We start from the raw sequence: 17,315 nt of genomic DNA on the forward strand, positions 1-17,315 counted from the left end.
GTATTGTTGAAGCTGCATTGATGGGCACTGATGGCAGGGTATTGTTGAGGCTGCATTGATGGGTACAGATGGCTGGGCACTGTTGAGGCTGCGTTGATCGGCACTGATGGCTGGGCACTAATGAGGCTGCATTGATGGGCCAGGTGAGGTTGCATTGATGGGCATTGCTAATGCCCTTACACTCTCCTGAACCCAGCACTCAGTGTATTCGATATCCTCAACCCAGCACTCAGTGTATTACACTCTCCTGAACCCAGCACTCTGGCCCCATTCACATCTGAATGTAGGGTTTTCAGGCAGAAAATCGCACGATTTTGCGGCTTTTTTTGCAGAGTTTTTACCACGATTTTGCAATGTTTTTTAGCGCGTTTTGCCGCGATTTTGTGCAGGGCAAAAGGCCACCAATGTAAAAAGAAGAAAAACATCCAAATCTGCCCGATTTGAGCGACAAAAAAGGGTCCACAACTTGTTTGAGCTTCAGGCGACATGAAGTGGAGATGTGAACCATCTCCATTGAGAATAATAGATTTTTCCCCCTCCGGCGTTTTGTAGCTTCAGGCTTCAAGCTACAAAACGCTGAGGTGTGAATGGGGCCTCTATGTATTATGCTGTCCTGAAACCAGCACTCTGTGTATTACTTTCTCCAGAACCCAGCGCTCTGTGTATTACACCCCCCCTAAACCCAGTACTCTGTGTATTACTCTCTCCTGAACCCAGCACTCTGTGTATTACTCTCTCCTGAACTCAGCACTCTGTGTATTACACTCTCCCCAAAAAGAACAGGCTGCACACGAAAAGCAATTGGCTGACAGGGAGAGATCTCCCCTGGCCTGACCAGTCCTGCATTCCACATGTGCCACCTGGGCTTGGTGGTGGAATTAATAACGAGCACCACAAGCACCACAAGCAGGGCTCTTATGGAAGTCTGGGACTTCCATAGCATTGGGCCTATGCCGCTGCACCCTTTCACTTTCACCTCACGTTGCCCTGAGGCCGCGTACACACGCGCGGACTGTTCGCCCAACCTTGTTCGTCAAACAGTTTGTCAAACAGTCCGCTCAAAATTAGCATGAGCGGACTTGACCACACACGATGAACGAACAGTCTGCTGAAACCGTGCGCGATGACGTAAACGGCACGTACGACGGGACTAGAAAAACGACGTCCTATACACTGCAATGCAACCTTCGGCGTGTAAATTCTTTCTGAGTATGCGCGAGACTTAGTTTGACGAACAAGCCTACACACGAGCGGACTGTCCGCTCAAACCAAGTTTCAGCGGACAGTTTTACGGGATTTCCGCTGAAACTGTCCGCTGAAGCCCACACACGAGCGGACTGTCCGCTGAAACACTGTTCAGCGGACAAAGTTGGGCGAACAGTCCGCCCGTGTGTACGCGGCCTTAGGGTCAACTCCTCAAACGTCACCCGCTGGCCTGCTTGGTCCCTGGCTTGGTGCACAATAATGCTCTGCAAGCATCACCTCCACTGGCTGGGTCCCTGGCTTGGTACCTGCTGAACTTTCCCAATTCTTCACCGTCCCGCCTGGTGAGAATACTGCTCAGGTACTTGCTTCAGGTACTCACAGTGGTCTCCGATAGCAAGGTGGATGGTCCCTAATGGCGACAGCTTCCCTTCTACCTCCAACCACAGCTGATTTTACGGCCGGCAGAACCGTTGCTTCTGGTTTGACTGCAAGCCGAAGTCCCATCCCTACGCTGCTCTGAATAGGCCCAAGGCTTATGGCCTAGCAGCCCAGGGTATTACAACACACATCCACCCAGACAGCTGTCCATGTGGCACAGAACCTCAATCACCTGACTCCACCTAAATAAATAGGCTCTCCCAACAGGCCAAATGACCTAAGAAAATCCCAGCCGATTGGCTGAGACACCCCATTCATTCCTAATCTGTCTTGCAATACCCTTGTCTTAACTAATGCCATCAGATACCCGGCCATCCAGTGACAGAAGAGAAGTGCAGCAACTCCAGAATTAGGGTTATATCAATTGACCTCCTATCAATTAGCCAAGGCCATAGCTCCCAACTGTCCCTGATTTGGAGCAATGTCCCTCTTTCCCCCATTCCTTCTCATTTGTCCCTCATTTTGGTCTGATCTATAAAGATGTATATAGAATGCACTTTTATCTACCAAAAAGTTCTTCCCAGCACTAAACCTTTCATCTGATTTCTAAATTGCTGCATTTGTAAATTCCAAAAGCCAATATAAAGGAATAGGAGCGGTATAAAAAGCACTTGTGGGTTTAGCAAATCTTGTTTATTTGGTACAATTCTCCTTTAAGGGGGTGTGATCAGGGGTGTGTCCTATGCCTGCATACTTTTGCTGATAGGTGTCCCTCATTCCCATCTCAAAAAGTTGGGGGGTATGGCCAAGGCAACTATCACTTGGAAAATAAATTTGATAGCAACCCTGCCTAAACATCAGGGTGCTACATCTATATAGATGTACGAAAATCGATAATTTATGAATTGTGAGGTAAGGATCTAAGGATATGCAAATTAGGATAGTGTGGAAATATATTAAGATAATTATAAGGTTACATAGGTATGAAGATGGCCAGTGGATAAGACTCTGAACGACTTCATACTGAGGGATAGTTTATAAGACAGGGTGGACCTTTAGATCCTCCTTGAGGCCTCCTGATGCCATACTTCGCAGGGTGTATATCCAAAAAGTTTCTCTGGCACAAAGGCGCCAGAACTGTCTGATTTAGGGAGGCTTTTCAAGATGGTCTCTAGGACTCAGACTCTAAGCCCTTGTACACACGGTCGGAGATTCCAACGGAATGTTTCCTATCGGAGCGTTTTGTCGGATATTTCGACTGTGTGTGGTCTGCATCGGACTGTTTCCGTCGGAATATCCGACGGACCAAGTTTTCCAACTTGCCGGTAAAATTTTTCGACAAAATGCTCCTATTGGACATACTCCGATCATGTGTAGCCTACTCCGACGGACAAAGTGCCACGCATGCTCAGATCAAATTCCTAGACCAAAGCTATTGGCTACTAGCCTGAACGTAGTCCCGTTGTAACAAAATAACGTCATCACGTTATGTACAATCGGATTTTCCGACAACTTAGTCCGACCGTGTGTATGCAACATCACTTCCGGACCTCTTCCAGAATTAATCCGTCGGAATTACTCAGACGGATTTGGTTGTCGGAATCTCTGACCGTGTGTACAAGGGCTAAGGCCTGTGGATTGTTGATGGTAAAATTCTAGAAAGTGTCTGACGAAGTTTGTCGGTGCCCTCTTCTACTGACGCCTGTGTTTGCCAAACCTCTTTCTGACGGTTCTGATAGTTCTGCGTACATATAGTAGATTACAGGGGCAGGATAGATGGTGAATTCTGTAAAACAATTGTACAAATCATCAAAAATGTAGGTCTTATGCTTGGTGGTAAATTCTTTCTGACCATGCTGGATGTGTTTCAGGCAAGGAAGGTAAGGGTAGGTCCTGTAGGTGGTTTAAGATTCTTAAAATTGTTGTAAACCCTTTACAACCACTTTAACCTACAGGTAAGCCTAGATTAAGGCTTACTTGTAGGTGCTTGAAATATCTCCCAGACCTGCACGGTCTAGGAGATATTTGCAAATCATGGCACAGCAATTTCTTCTGCGCATGCTCCGGAGTTACAAAGGGCACGCTGTCACGTTTCTAGCTCGGGTCATGACGTTAAAGGTGGCTCCTGCGCGCATGTGCGGTGGGGCGACACGTGACTCCGGCCAGTCACAGAGCCGGAGTTCGAGGGCCCGAAAGGAAGAGGGGTGAAGAATGGACGATCGCTACTAGCGAGGAAGACAGGGACATTGCGGGCTTCTCCTGCAGGTAAGTGTCACATGATAGGCTATGCCATCAGAATTTACTTCCTCTTTAAGTTTGCTTGGAGCAATTTTACTCTTAATGTTACAGGCTTGTCTATAGATCTTGGGCTTATCTGTAATGGATAGTGATGGCCGAACGGTTCGCCCGGCGGTCGTTTTGCGGCGAATTTCGGCTGTTCGCGGTCCGCCCGATCGGCGGACTATTGCCGCCGTTCACCCAGCGGACTTCCGTGTTTACTGTGTAAAAGAACTTTGACCTATGATGACACATCCATCATGGGGTACAGGACAGCCAATTGAGACATTACATCACATGGACACTTGGACATTCCCCCTAACTTATAAATACACCGATCCGGCGGCCATTTTACATTCTTTCTTCTGTCACTATAGGGAGAGGTTGCAGTGTGGAGCAGGGAGAGATTGCAGTGACCCAAATCGCTAGCTATTTGGTACACAAAAGTTCTTTTCAGGACTGGTATAGGTGTTAGGTGTAGTTTAGGATATAGGTTTGAGGCAGTGCTGTGCTAGTGATTGTTGCAGCAGCCTGAGTGTCTTTTGTCAGTTTAGAGAAAGGGACAGGACGGTGTGTGCTGCAGGGACAGTCAGTTTAGTCATTAGCTGTTACTATCAGGTCCACAAAAGTGCTATTCAAGTTATTGTTCCAGCAGCCTCTGTTTTGTCAGTTTATATAGGGACAGGCAGGAAGCTGTGTGTGAGGCAGTGAGGGTCAGTTTAATCAGTAGCTGTTACTATATTAGGTCCACAAAGGTTCTTTTCAGGACTGGTATCAGTGGTATAGTAATAGGCTTGTACACGTATAATATTCTTTCTTCCAAATATAGAAAGAATATTTTACTTGACTGCTGCCCTTCTGCTGCAGTCTGCTAATCAGTCGCACACAACCTACTTGTTCCACAAAGGTCCTTATAAGGACTGGTAACCTGGTGTAGGGTGCTACAGTACATAGGGTTGAGTGAGGTACAGTCTGCTATTCCATAAGGACTGGTATAGGTCCACAATACATAGGGTTGAGGTGCACTACTGCTGACCGCTGCCCTATACTGCAGCAGTCCTTCATCGGTATAGGGACTGACGTATAGTCTGCTAATCAGTCACACACAACCTACTTGTTCCACAAAGGTCCTTATAAGGACTGGTAACCTGGTGTAGGGTGCTACAGTACATAGGGTTGAGTGAGGTACAGTCTGCTATTCTATAAGGACTGGTATAGGTCCACAATACATAGGGTTGAGGTGCACTACTGCTGACCGCTGCCCTATACTGCAGCAGTCCTTTATCAGTATAGGGACTGAGAGTTTTGTCACAGGGTCATTTAAAAAATGACAGGCAGAGGAAGAGGCAGGCCCTTCCGCAGGGGTGGTAGGGGTAGGGCAGGAGCAACAGGCTTGAGCCAAAGTGGGAAGTTGCAGATGGTGCGTTCAATTCATTTAAAGGATGCACCAGACTTGGTTGAGTGGCTCACTCAGCCTTACTCTTCTGCACCCTCCTCATCCTCTCGATCTGCACCCTCTTCTTCACTCTCTGCTATGTGCACCCCCAAAGACACTACCACCAACAACACCACCACCACCACATACCTTCCGCTTGAGTCACAGGAATTATTTTCCGATCCATATCAAGACATTTCTGATGCGCAGCCACTCTTGGTATTGGATCAGGAAGAGGAGGTAGCAACAACCGCTACTCAGCAGTCTGACGACAGTACCCAGATCAGCCCAAGGAGGAGGTTGGTCCCCGGTGTTGCTGCCTACTCCGAGATCTCTACTTATAGCGGTGGGGAAGGTGACATCGATGATGACGTGTCTAGTGATGTCACGTGGGTGCCCACAAGAGAGGAAGAGGAGGGGAGTTCAGAGGGAGATATGGACCAGCAGATAGGGAGGAGAAGCAGGAATAACTTACATTGCACAGGAGGGCCAAAGCAGACTACAAATGTATCAGGAGCGAGTCATCGACCATGTACGGTCACATCTGGCGCTCCCAGGACACCGGCACATGGCTCCGCAGTGTGGGCTTTTTTTAACATGTCCGCTGCTGACAATAGCGTTGCCATCTGCAATCTTTGCAGTCAACGCATTCGTCGCGGTAAGCCCAACACTCACCTAGGGACGACCGTCTTAAGAAGGCACATGAGCAGCCATCACCGAGCCCAGTGGGAGCAACGGAACACACAAAGCCACACTCCAGGCTCTCACCGTCCAGCCTCGTCTTCGACTTCTCCTCTCTCCTCACAATTGTCCTCCACTCCACCTTCCATCACGCCAAGCTCATGTTTTTCTGCAAAAAGGCAGGCTTCCGTGGGCCTAATGTTCGAGCGTAAAAAAATGATGACGCCGGATAACCCTCTTGCCCAACGGTTGACGGCTGGTTTGTCAGAACTCATAGCCCGCCAACTACTGCCATATAAACTGGTGGACTCGGAGGCCTTTCGCAAATTTGTGGCCATTGGAACACCACAATGGAAGGTCCCAGGAAGGAAGTATTTCTCACAGAAGGGCATCCCAGAGCTATATGGCCATGTTCAGTGGCAAGTGAATGTATCTCTGGCACACAGTGTCAGTGCCAAGATACATCTGACCACAGACATGTGATCTAGCAAACACGGGCAGGGAAGGTATATCACTTTTACTGCCCACTGGGTGAACCTTCTGACGGCCGTCAAGCATGTAACCCGTGGCACCCGTGTAGATTTGGTTTTACCGCCACGGATTGCATGCAGGCCTGGCCCTTCTTCTCCTCCTCCTCCTACTCCATCCTCCTTCCTCTCCTCCTTGGCTGACGCCTCCTTTTCCGCTGCTAGCGTCTCTTCCGCTGCACCGCCCAAGCTCCCCAGAACCTATTCGACATGCCAAGTGAGACGTTGCCATGCCGTGCTTCGTCTGTTGTGCCTGGAAGCCAAGAACCACACTGGCCCGGCACTCCTTTCAGCTTTGCGTTCACAGGCAGATCAGTGGCTAACACCGCTCAATTTGACAGTTGGTAAAGTGGTGTGTGACAACGGTGCCAATCTGCTTAGCGCATTGAAACAGGGCAAAATCACGCACGTGCCATGCATGGCACATGTCTTAAACTTGGTCGTGCAGCGATTCGTTGTCAAATACCCTGGGGTCCAGGACATCTTGCGGCAGGCAAGGAAAATCTCGGCCCCTTTCAGAAGATCTTACACGGCCATGGCTCGCCTTGCTGACATTCAGCGGCGACACAATCTGCCGGTCAGACATCTTATTTGCGATTGCCCGATGCGATGGAACTCAACCTTCTATATGCTTGATAGGCTGCTCCAGCAGAAACGTGCAGTTAACGTCTACCTGTATGAACTCTGCGGCAGAACAGGTTCTGGGGAGCTGGGGGTTTTTTCACCGCGCCAGTGGCTGCTCATGCGCGACGCATGCAGACTTCTGCGGCCATTTGAGGAGATCACCAAACTGGTCAGTCGCAGCCATGGCGTCATCAGTGACATGGTACTTTATGCCTTCTTTATGGATCGTGCATTGCGTCGTGTCATTGATCAAGCTGTGGAGGAGCAGGAGCGGGAAGATGAGGAAGTCGCAATGCTGGATGAATTCCCAGGGGGGGCTACTCTATCTGAGACAAGTGAACAACATGAGTCTGAAGAGGAGTCAGAGGAGGATGGTGCCGGGGCGGATGAGGAGGAGCAAGAAGAGCATGCTTTAAACCTTTCTGGGATCCCTGTTGTGCGTGAATGGGGAGAGGAGAATGAAGAGGACGACATTATCCTGGATGATGAGCAGGAGCCAGGCCACCACACCGCTTCCAGTTTAGTGTAAATGGGGGCCTTCATGCTCCAGTGTTTTAATAGGGACCCCGTATAAAAAGCATAAGGGTCAAGGACCAGTACTGGGTGGCAACGTACTTAGACCCCCGGTACAAACACAAAATGGCGGAAATGTTACCGCCGTCACAGAGGGCTGGCAGAATGGAGCACTTCCAGGCCTTGCTTCGAGAAATGCTACATTCTGCTTTTGCGTGCGCTGGCAGAGGAGCAATTCCCACTCCCAGAGAAGGAGTTGCGAGTTCCAATCCAACAGCGCCTGCAAGAAGAGGCCGGTTTGAAGATGTGTTGGTGACTTTGGATATGAGGTCATTCTTTCAGCCGACCCATCGACAGGTGTCATCCGGATCCAGCATCAGGGAACGCCTAGACCATCAGGTGTCCGACTACATCGGGTTAGCGGCCGATGTGGACGCTCTGAGGAGTGATGAACCCCTAGACTACTGGGTGGGCAGGCTTGACCTCTGGCCAGAGCTTGCCCAATTTGCAATCGAACTGTTGGCTTGCCCCTCGTCCAGTGTCCTGTCCGAAAGGACGTTCAGCGCAGCAGGGGGGATCGTGACCGATAAGCATACTCGCCTAGCTCACGACAGTGTTAACTACCTCACATTTCTAAAAATGAATGAGGCATGGATCTCGGAGGAATTCAACACATGTGACCAGTAGACCATGTATATGTCGATAAACAATTTTTTTAATCGAGCACACAGACCTTCTTTCTTCATTTGGCTCACTTCCTTGTCCAAAAAAAGCACACTGTACTATATGCCCGTAACCTCCTCTTTGAAGAGGTTGAGCGGTGTCATATTTCTACTGGGGCTGCTTATTATGAGGGGCTCCCACCATCCCTGTGCTGTGCTGACTTCCTCCTGGGGCTGCTTGTTATGAGGGGCTCCCACCATCCCTGTGCTGTGCTGACTTCCTCCTGGGGCTGTACCTCTGCTGTGCATATTATGAGGGGCTCCCACCATCCCTGTGCTATGCTTATTATGAGGGGCTCCCACCATCCCTGTGCTGTGCTGACTTCCTCCTGGGGTTGCTTATTATGAGGGGCTCCCACCATCCCTGTGCTATGCTGACATCCTCCTGGGGCTGCTTATTATGAGGGGCTCCCACCATCCCTGTGCTGTGCTGACTTCCTCCTGGGGCTGCACCTCTGCTGTGCATATTATGAGGGGCTCCCACCATCCCTGTGCTATGCTCATTATGAGGGGCTCCCACCATCCCTGTGCTATGCTCATTATGAGGGGCTCCCACCATCCCTGTGCTATGCTGACTTCCTCCTGGGGCTGCTTACGGTGCAGGTGTCAGTGCTGTATATCACGGTGCTGATGTCAGTACTCTCTATCACGGTGCAGCTGTCAGTGCTGTATATCACGGTGCTGGTGTTAGTGCTTTATGTCACGCTGCTGATGTCAGTGCTCTCTATCACGGTGCTGTTGTCAGATGACTCTATCACAGTGCAGGTGTCATTGCTGTATGTCACGCTGCTGATGTCAGTGCTCTCTATCACGGTGCTGCTGTCAGTGCTGTATATCACGGTGCTGGTGTTAGTGCTTTATGTCACGCTGCTGATGTCAGTACTCTCTATCATGGTGCTGCTGTCAGTGCTGTATATCACGCTGCTGATGTCAGTGCTCTCTATCACGGTGCTGTTGTCAGATCACTCTATCACGGTGCAGGTGTCATTGCTGTATGTCACGCTGCTGATGTCAGTGCTCTCTATCACGGTGCTGCTGTCAGATGACTCTATCACGGTGCAGGTGTAATTGCTGTATGTCACGCTGCTGGTGATCATCTCCTGCACCCTCTTCCTTGCCTACCCTGGTCCCTGACCTTCCCTCTCCTCCATTGCCTTAATGCGCTCCACAGTCCTGAATTGTCACAACAATTTCCCATGTAAAAAAAGAATGCTTGTAGTTGTTGATCCCAGATTCACCTCATACATGTGTTATGTCATTGGCCATGTGGTGGGACTATGTTTGCACAGCTATTAATTATTTTGTGGCTGCAAATTTGACCTGTAGGTTTACAAAGTTCGCCTCCCATTAAAGTCAATGGGGCCCGCCATGAACGTTCCGGTTCGCGAACTATCGGCCGTGTTCGCGGTTCGCGTTCGCAAAACGTCCCGTCGGAAGTTCGTCCATCACTAGTAATGGATGATTGTAAAAGGGGATCTTCTTATGCCGCGTATACACGGGCGGAATGTCCGACAGAAAAAGTCACACGAGAGCTTTTCATTGTATATTCCGATTGTGTGTATGCCCCATCGGACTTTATAGCGTCAAAAATTCTGACAGCCCTAGAAATAGAACATGTTCTAAATATTTCCGACGGAACCAATTCCTATCGGGAAAACCGCTCTTCTAGTTCTGTTGTACATGTTCTATGTCACTTCGTTCTTGGCGGTCGAACTTTGGTGTGATCGTGTGTATGCAAGACAGCTTGAGCGGAATTCCATTGGAAAAACCTTCAGAGTTCATTCCGACTGGAAAACCGGTCATGTGTACAAGGCATAAGAGTATGCTCCAATGTTGTTTGAAGATGTGTTCCATTCTCCTATGTTGAGTGTGGTATTGTGTTGTGAACCTGTGTGGCTGAGGTGCGACCTTGGTTCTGGATATGGTTTCAGTGGAATTTGAATTGTGTCCATTGAGGTACAGATTGAAGGCCTCCTCTACCAGCTTGGGGGGATAGTCCTTATAAATACTTCCATCTACATTTCCTGTGAACGTGACATTGTTTGCTCCATGTGTGTATGCATATACATGTATGTAAAAGTATGCATATGTATACAGTATCTCACAAAAGTGAGTACACCCCTCACATTTTTGTAAATATTTTATTATGTTTTCATGTGACAAAACTGAAGAAATTACACTTTTCTACAATGTAAAGTAGTGAGTGTACAGCTTGTATAACTGTAAATTTACTGTCCCCTCAAAATAACTCACAGCCATTAATGTCTAAACCGCTGGCAACAAAAGTGAGTACACCCCTAAGGGAAATGGTCAGCAGGTGTGTTAAATTTGGTGTTATCGATCTCACTCTCTCATACTGGTCAATGAAAATTCAACATGGCACCTCATGGCAAAGAAATCTCTGAGGATCTGAAAAAATAATTGTTGCTCTACATCGGGGGTCTCCAAACTATGGCCCTCCAGTTGTTTAGAAACTACAATTCCCATCATGCCTAGTCATGTCTGTGAATGTCAGAGTTTTACAATGCCTCATGGGATGTGTAGTTCCACAACAGCTGGAGGGCTGTAGTTTGAAGATCCCTGCTCTACATAAAGATGGCATAGGCTATAAGAAGATTGCCCAGACCCTGAAAATTAGCTACAGCATGGTGGCCAAGACCATACAGCAGTTTAACAGGACAGGTTCCATTCAGAACAGGCCTTGCCATGGTCGACCAAAGAAGTTGAGTGCACGTGCTCAGCACCATATCCAGAGGTTGTCTTTGGAAAATAGACGTATGAGTGCTGCCAGCATTCCTGCAGAGATTGAAGGTGTGTAGGGTCAGCCTGTCAGTGCTCAGACCATATGCCGCACGCTGCATTAAATTGGCCTGCATGGCTATCGTCCCAGAAGGGTGCCTCTTCTAAAAATGATGCACAAGAAAGCCTACAAACAGTTTGCTGAAGACAAGCAGACTAAGGACATGGATTACTGTAACCATGTCCTGTGGTCTGATGAGACCAAGATAAACGTATTTGGTTTAGATGATGTCAAGCATGTGTGGCGGCAACCAGGTGAGCAGTACAAAGACAAGTGTCTTGCCTACAGTCAAGATTAGGGGGAGGAGTGTCATGGTCTGGGGCTGCGTGATTGCTCCTGGCACTGGAAAGGTACAGTTTATTGAGGGAACCATGAATGCCAACATGTACTGTGACATACTGAAGCAGAGCATGGTTTCCTCCCTTCAGAGACTGGGCTGCAGGGCAGTATTCCAACATGATAACAACCCCAAACACACCTCCAAGACGACCACTGCCTTGCTAAAGAAGCTGAGGGTAAAGGTGATGGACTAGCCAAGCATGTCTCCAGACTTAAACCCTATTGAGCATCTGTTGGGCATCCTCAAACGTAAGATAGAGGAGCGCAAGGTCTCTAACATCCATCAGCTCTGTAATGTCATCATGGAGGAGTGGAAGAGAACTCCAGTGGCAACCTGTGAAGCTCTGGTAAACTATATGCCCAAGAGGGTTAAGGCAGTGCTGGAAACTAATGGTGGCCATACAAAATATTGACAATTTGGAAATTTGAACTCACTTTTGTTGCCAGTGGTTTAGAAATTAATGGCTGTGTGTTGAGTTATTTTGAGGGGACAACAAATTTACACCGTTATTCAAGCTGCACACTCACTACTCTACATTGTAGCAAAGTGTCAATTCTTCAGTGTTGTCACATGAAAATATATAATAAAATATTTACAAAAATGTGAGGGGTGTACTCATTTTTGTGAGATACTGTACATACTTGCATGTGTACATCTGCATATGCATTCAATTCTTCCACTCTCAATAGGACCCTTATGGTCAATCTCTGAACCTGAATCACATTAATCTATTAGTACTCTATGCATCCCTTACTGGACTATGCCTCACCAAAATCCACCAAAAACAGGGCAAGACCCATTACCTTGGGAGTTTTAGCCCCACTTTTTATCAAATATAATTTTTTTTCCCATAATTCCATATATCCCTTTTCACACTTTTCATACCCTTTATACTTATTTTTACTTTTGAGTATCCAAGCATACCACACATCCCTCAGTGCCCCTCCGCTGCACTAAAAGTTACTATCTCACCGAAGCAGCTCGTGCAAGACACTGGGAACTGAACTTTCTTCCCCCTCCATTTTAGCAATATAGATGCTGCCCTATTCCATCATGGTGCCATCACAGCCTGAAGAAAGAGCATGCATGCTCCGAACACACGCCTGACGGCCCTGTGTCCCACACCCAGTGACATCATGGCTGACGAGGAGACAACTACTGGATTGACTTTTTAGCCTTAAGACCCCTGGAGCTAGCGAGACATCTGCAGTGCCCCATACCGCCAGCTATCTGGATTACACAGAGAGGGCACAATTGTGATAAGCCTGCTCTTACTCGGTGAGTTGCATATGTAGCAGGCATGTTGTAATACAAGAGGGAGACAGAGAGATGCTGACTGGTCCTTCCAGAAAACTGAGAGAGACAGAGAACACTGGAAAAAAGGGGAGTTTCAGGAAGTGCTGAGGGCATGGAAGAGAGGGAAGTACTGAGGTAAAAGAAAGAGAGAGTGCTGAAAAGGAAAAAGAGAGGAGATTTCTTAAAAGAGAGGCAGATACCAAGGCTCAAAAAGTCCTTTACTGGGACACAGTGACACTTAACATTGAGGAGAGGAGGAGTGTGTGAAGGGAAGTAATGAAGGTGCCAGAGTGAGGAGAGAGACACACGCTAACACCAGGGACTGTGTGCTTGGGAAAAAGAGTCTGTGAGGAGAATAAGGAGAGCGGTCTTAGGAGAGAGAGAGAGGGAGAGAGAGTGTGGTGAGGTGATAGATGTGAGGAAAACTGCTGAGACAGAGAGAGAGAGTCTGGCAGCATCAGAGGGGGAGAAAGCCAAACTTTTCCAGAGACTGCCAGGAGAGTGTTGTCTGGAGACAGAGGAGTGAGGACGCCTGAGGGGAGCCAGGAGCAGAGACAGCCATGTGGTTCACTACTATTTAGTCTAGGGGCTCTACTTAGCAGCCCAGCACCACTCAGCTTAGCAGAGACAACCCACACTTTTCAAGGATCAAGATACCCATCCAGGTATTGGGTCAGCCGCTGCCTGTTCACCATGTGAGTTTCACTACCAGTCATCACGAACGACCATCAGCAAGTAATCCATAGCCTTACAACATCGCTAGGCGCATCAGGAGCCTAAAGCAGCACCTGGGACTTTCGTTGTGTCATCGCACAGAGGACTGGTGAGTGGCTGTAAGCCCAACATCCTTCTTGACACCATACTGACACTGCATGCAGACACTAATTTCCCTTTTTAGTGTCATGGGATGCTTGTTTGGAGCTGCCATCTCTAGTAGTTTGCCGTTTTAAATCTCTACCTAATGGAACATTCTAGAGGATTACTGCTCCATGCAAGCTTGTTTAAACATACTCTTAAAACAAAGACCCCACCGTTTGCTAGCAGAAGACACTAGTATTTTTCACTTCAGGACCTGCAACATTACAGAACTGTGCTTACTGTACTTGTGTAACCCTTTTATTTTCATTATGTGTTTGCCTCTCAAAAGTGTTTGTGGCCCAGAAGGAGCTGAGAAGTTGACAAGTCTTCTCTCCTTCCTCTCAGCGCCTGTGTTAAGAGAATATAGATTACTGCCTTGTTTATACTTACAGTTGCTAAGCATTGAAGGTTATCTTTTCTAATATATTAATTCTTTGCAGCAAGGTTTAAACATGTTGTACATTTTCTATATGCTTTAAACCGTGATAATAAATTCAGCTTTTATCACTACTAGTTGTGTCTGTCTGTTTCTGATATCAATCCACAGCCAGGATATTGGTACTTTCTTCACTTGCATTCTTGAAAGTGTTTGCAGAAATGTTATAACTAACCAGGTGTGCCAGAGGAACTGAGGCCACGATGTAAACAAGGCAGATTGTCGCTCTGTCAGTGGGGAAGGCATTGATCGTTCCTGTTAAGCAGGAACATGGATCAATGCCTTCCACTGGCTTGGCACAGTTAACCCTTTGATCGCCCCTGATGTTAACCCCTTACCAGCTAGTGTCAATAGTGCAGTAACAGTGCATATTTTTAGCACTGATCACTATATTACTGTCACTGGACCCCAAAAAGTATCAAAAGTATCAGTTACTGTGAGATTTGTCCACCACAAGAAGGCCCGCTATAAGTCGCTGATCACTGCCATTACTAGTAAAAAAATAAATAAATAAAAATTCCGGAAATATATCCCACTGTTTGTAGATGCTATAACTTTTGCGCAAGCCAATCAATAGACGCTTATTGGGACTTTTTTTTACCAAAAATATGTAGCAGAATACATATTGGCCTAAATTGATGAAGAAATTCTTTTTTTTTTTTAGTTTTTATTTATTGGATATGTTTTATAGCAGAAGGTAAAAAATGTTTTGTTTTTTTTATCAAACTTGTCAATCTTTTTTTGTTCATAGTGCAAAAAATAAAAAACGCTGAGGTTTACCACCAAAAGAAAGTTCTTTTTGTTGGAAATAAATGGACATAAATTGTATTTAGGTACAGTGTTGCCCAACCAGGCAATTGTCAGATAAAGTAACGCAGTGCCGTATCGCAAAAAATTACCTTGTCACGAAAGGGGGACATTTTCCGGAGATCAAGAGGTTAAAAGAAAACAAATGTAAAATGATAGCGCAGCTTCCACGAAAGACGAAAGGCGGAGGGGGGCGGAAAGGGTGGGCATGGTCAGCACTCTTGATGAGTACCTATGACAGGTCCAGCAGATCACGTTAACCCCTGTAGCGCCATAAAATGACTGCTGTGGGGGTATGGGGGGCAGAGGACAGAAGATTTTAACTAAAAGAGCAGCCACCAAGCACAAGGAACACGTACTGTACCCTTGTAAATTAGCCTTAATGTATTCACATTGTCAAATTTTCTACAAACGACTGCAACACATCCCCAGCTACTTTTTTACATATTTATACAGGGAAGTGTGTCTGCAAGTTATGAGTGGGTTATGTTGCTATGGGAATAGAGAAGACAGATAAAACGAGACAGAGCTGTGATGTTCCACTATGTAACTTAACTTCTCTTTAAAGTTGCCATTTACCATTATTTACACATTGCTTTTCTATGGAAAGCAACCCTAGAGACATTGCTCCTACTGCATCCTTTTTATCTCTGCCTACAGCTCATATATTAAATGGGCAAGAGAGCAAATAAGCTAGCGGGTGTTAGATGAGGAGTATGTAAGAACAAAACAGGAGTCAAACATTTCACAAGCAATATGTTTAATGCCAGAAATCAAGTCTCGGGGCTCTGCATTGAGTTTTTCTTTTTTTCATAATACAGCAAATAGTAAAGCAGTGGCAATGATTACCAGAGCCGCAGTACTGACAGGGCAAAATTGTGCTTTGGTGGTATCATTTTGTCTATATTATCAGAGTGACAGCTCTGCAAGAGGCAAGTGCCATTTTTATTTCGGTACCTTATCCCTCCATTCTTGCCTAAGTGAGGATGATGTTGTTCTTCCCTCCCAGCCTGCAGCCCAATGCCGTATCCTGGCCTAGGCCGACAGGGCCCAGGCCTAGGGCAGCACTTTGCAGGGGGGCAGCATGGAAAGAGTCCCTGCCGGCTTGCGCTACACTGTTATGCTGCATACAGATAATGGGACATTCCGACAACAAAACCGTGGATTTTTTTCCAACGGATGTTGGCTCAAACTTGTCTTGCATACACACGGTCACACAAATGTTGTTCCGCAAATTCCAAGCTTCAAGAACGCGGTGACGTACTACACGGAGGACAAGCCGAGAAAAATTAAGTTCAGTAGCCAGTGCGGCTCTTCTGCTTGATTCCGAGCATGCATGGACTTTTGTGCGTCGGAATTGTGTACACACGATCAGAATTTCCGACAAAAAGTTTTGGTGTCTGAAAATTTGGGAACCAGCTCTCAAACATTTGTTCTCGGAAGTTCCAACCGCGTGTACGGGGCATTAGTGTAGCACCAGTCTTATGGGGCGGACTGGGCTGAGAGGCAAATTAGTCTAGCGCCCCCATAAAGTGGCCGCACTGCTTCCAGTATTTAGGTGGCGGCTGGCATTCCGCAACTGTGGAGGGGTGCCGCTTCTTATTTTGACTGTCCTCTCATCCTGGAAACAAAAGTTCCCCACTGTGCTCTGTTTTCTGCTGCACTGTTGGCATGGTTATATCTTCTTAGTCCTCTCCATAAAATCAGAAATTTGTGCTTAAAGTACAACTATAGGCAACACTTTAATTTTGGATAGAGTAAGGGAGGGTCATAACCCCTGTCAGATTATTTTTTTTACCATCCCTGTCTCATTGCAGAGATTTCCCTTGACTTCTTGCCCCATAGCCAAACAGGAAGTGAGAGGAAATCTATGCAAATTAAGGGAATCCATTGCCTCCCCCAGGCCCTCAGAACTAGTGTACCCACTGGAAAGTTTCAGAGCGGGGTCTTAAACAGCAAGGGGTGTCGCTGTGACAGGAAGGGGTAGGTCATATTTAAATTAGGGGCTGCACGAGTTTAGTCAGGCTTAGGGCAGCACAAAACCTAAATACACTCCTGCTGTAGCCCCCGGGATACATCACCAGGGCTGCTGTTAGAAATCGCAGGCCCCATACAGCCTACCTGACAGGACCCCCCCCCCCTTTGGAGAAATATCATGATGTCTCAGATTTGAGAAAGAGACTGAGGACAGAGATGTATCTGTCCCATTCTCTGCAGCCTCGGATCCACAAGTGTCAGCAATAGGGCAGTATAGCCGGCCCTCCTGCTCAGCAGGTGACCAGACTCCCCTTTGAACTGATGGGGCCTGTACTACCCTATCAGCAGCCCTGTGTGCAGCTGCCAGCAGGAGTGGAGGGAAGCAAGCAGCGCTGCAGGGGAAAGGGACACACGGGGGGCCCAGACAGCAGATGGAAG

Source organism: Lithobates pipiens, unplaced genomic scaffold (assembly GCF_037356315.1).
Source record: "Lithobates pipiens isolate NorthernLeopardFrog02 unplaced genomic scaffold, aLitPip1_a1.2 Scaffold_10, whole genome shotgun sequence".
NCBI classification, from domain to species: Eukaryota; Metazoa; Chordata; class Amphibia; order Anura; family Ranidae; genus Lithobates; species Lithobates pipiens.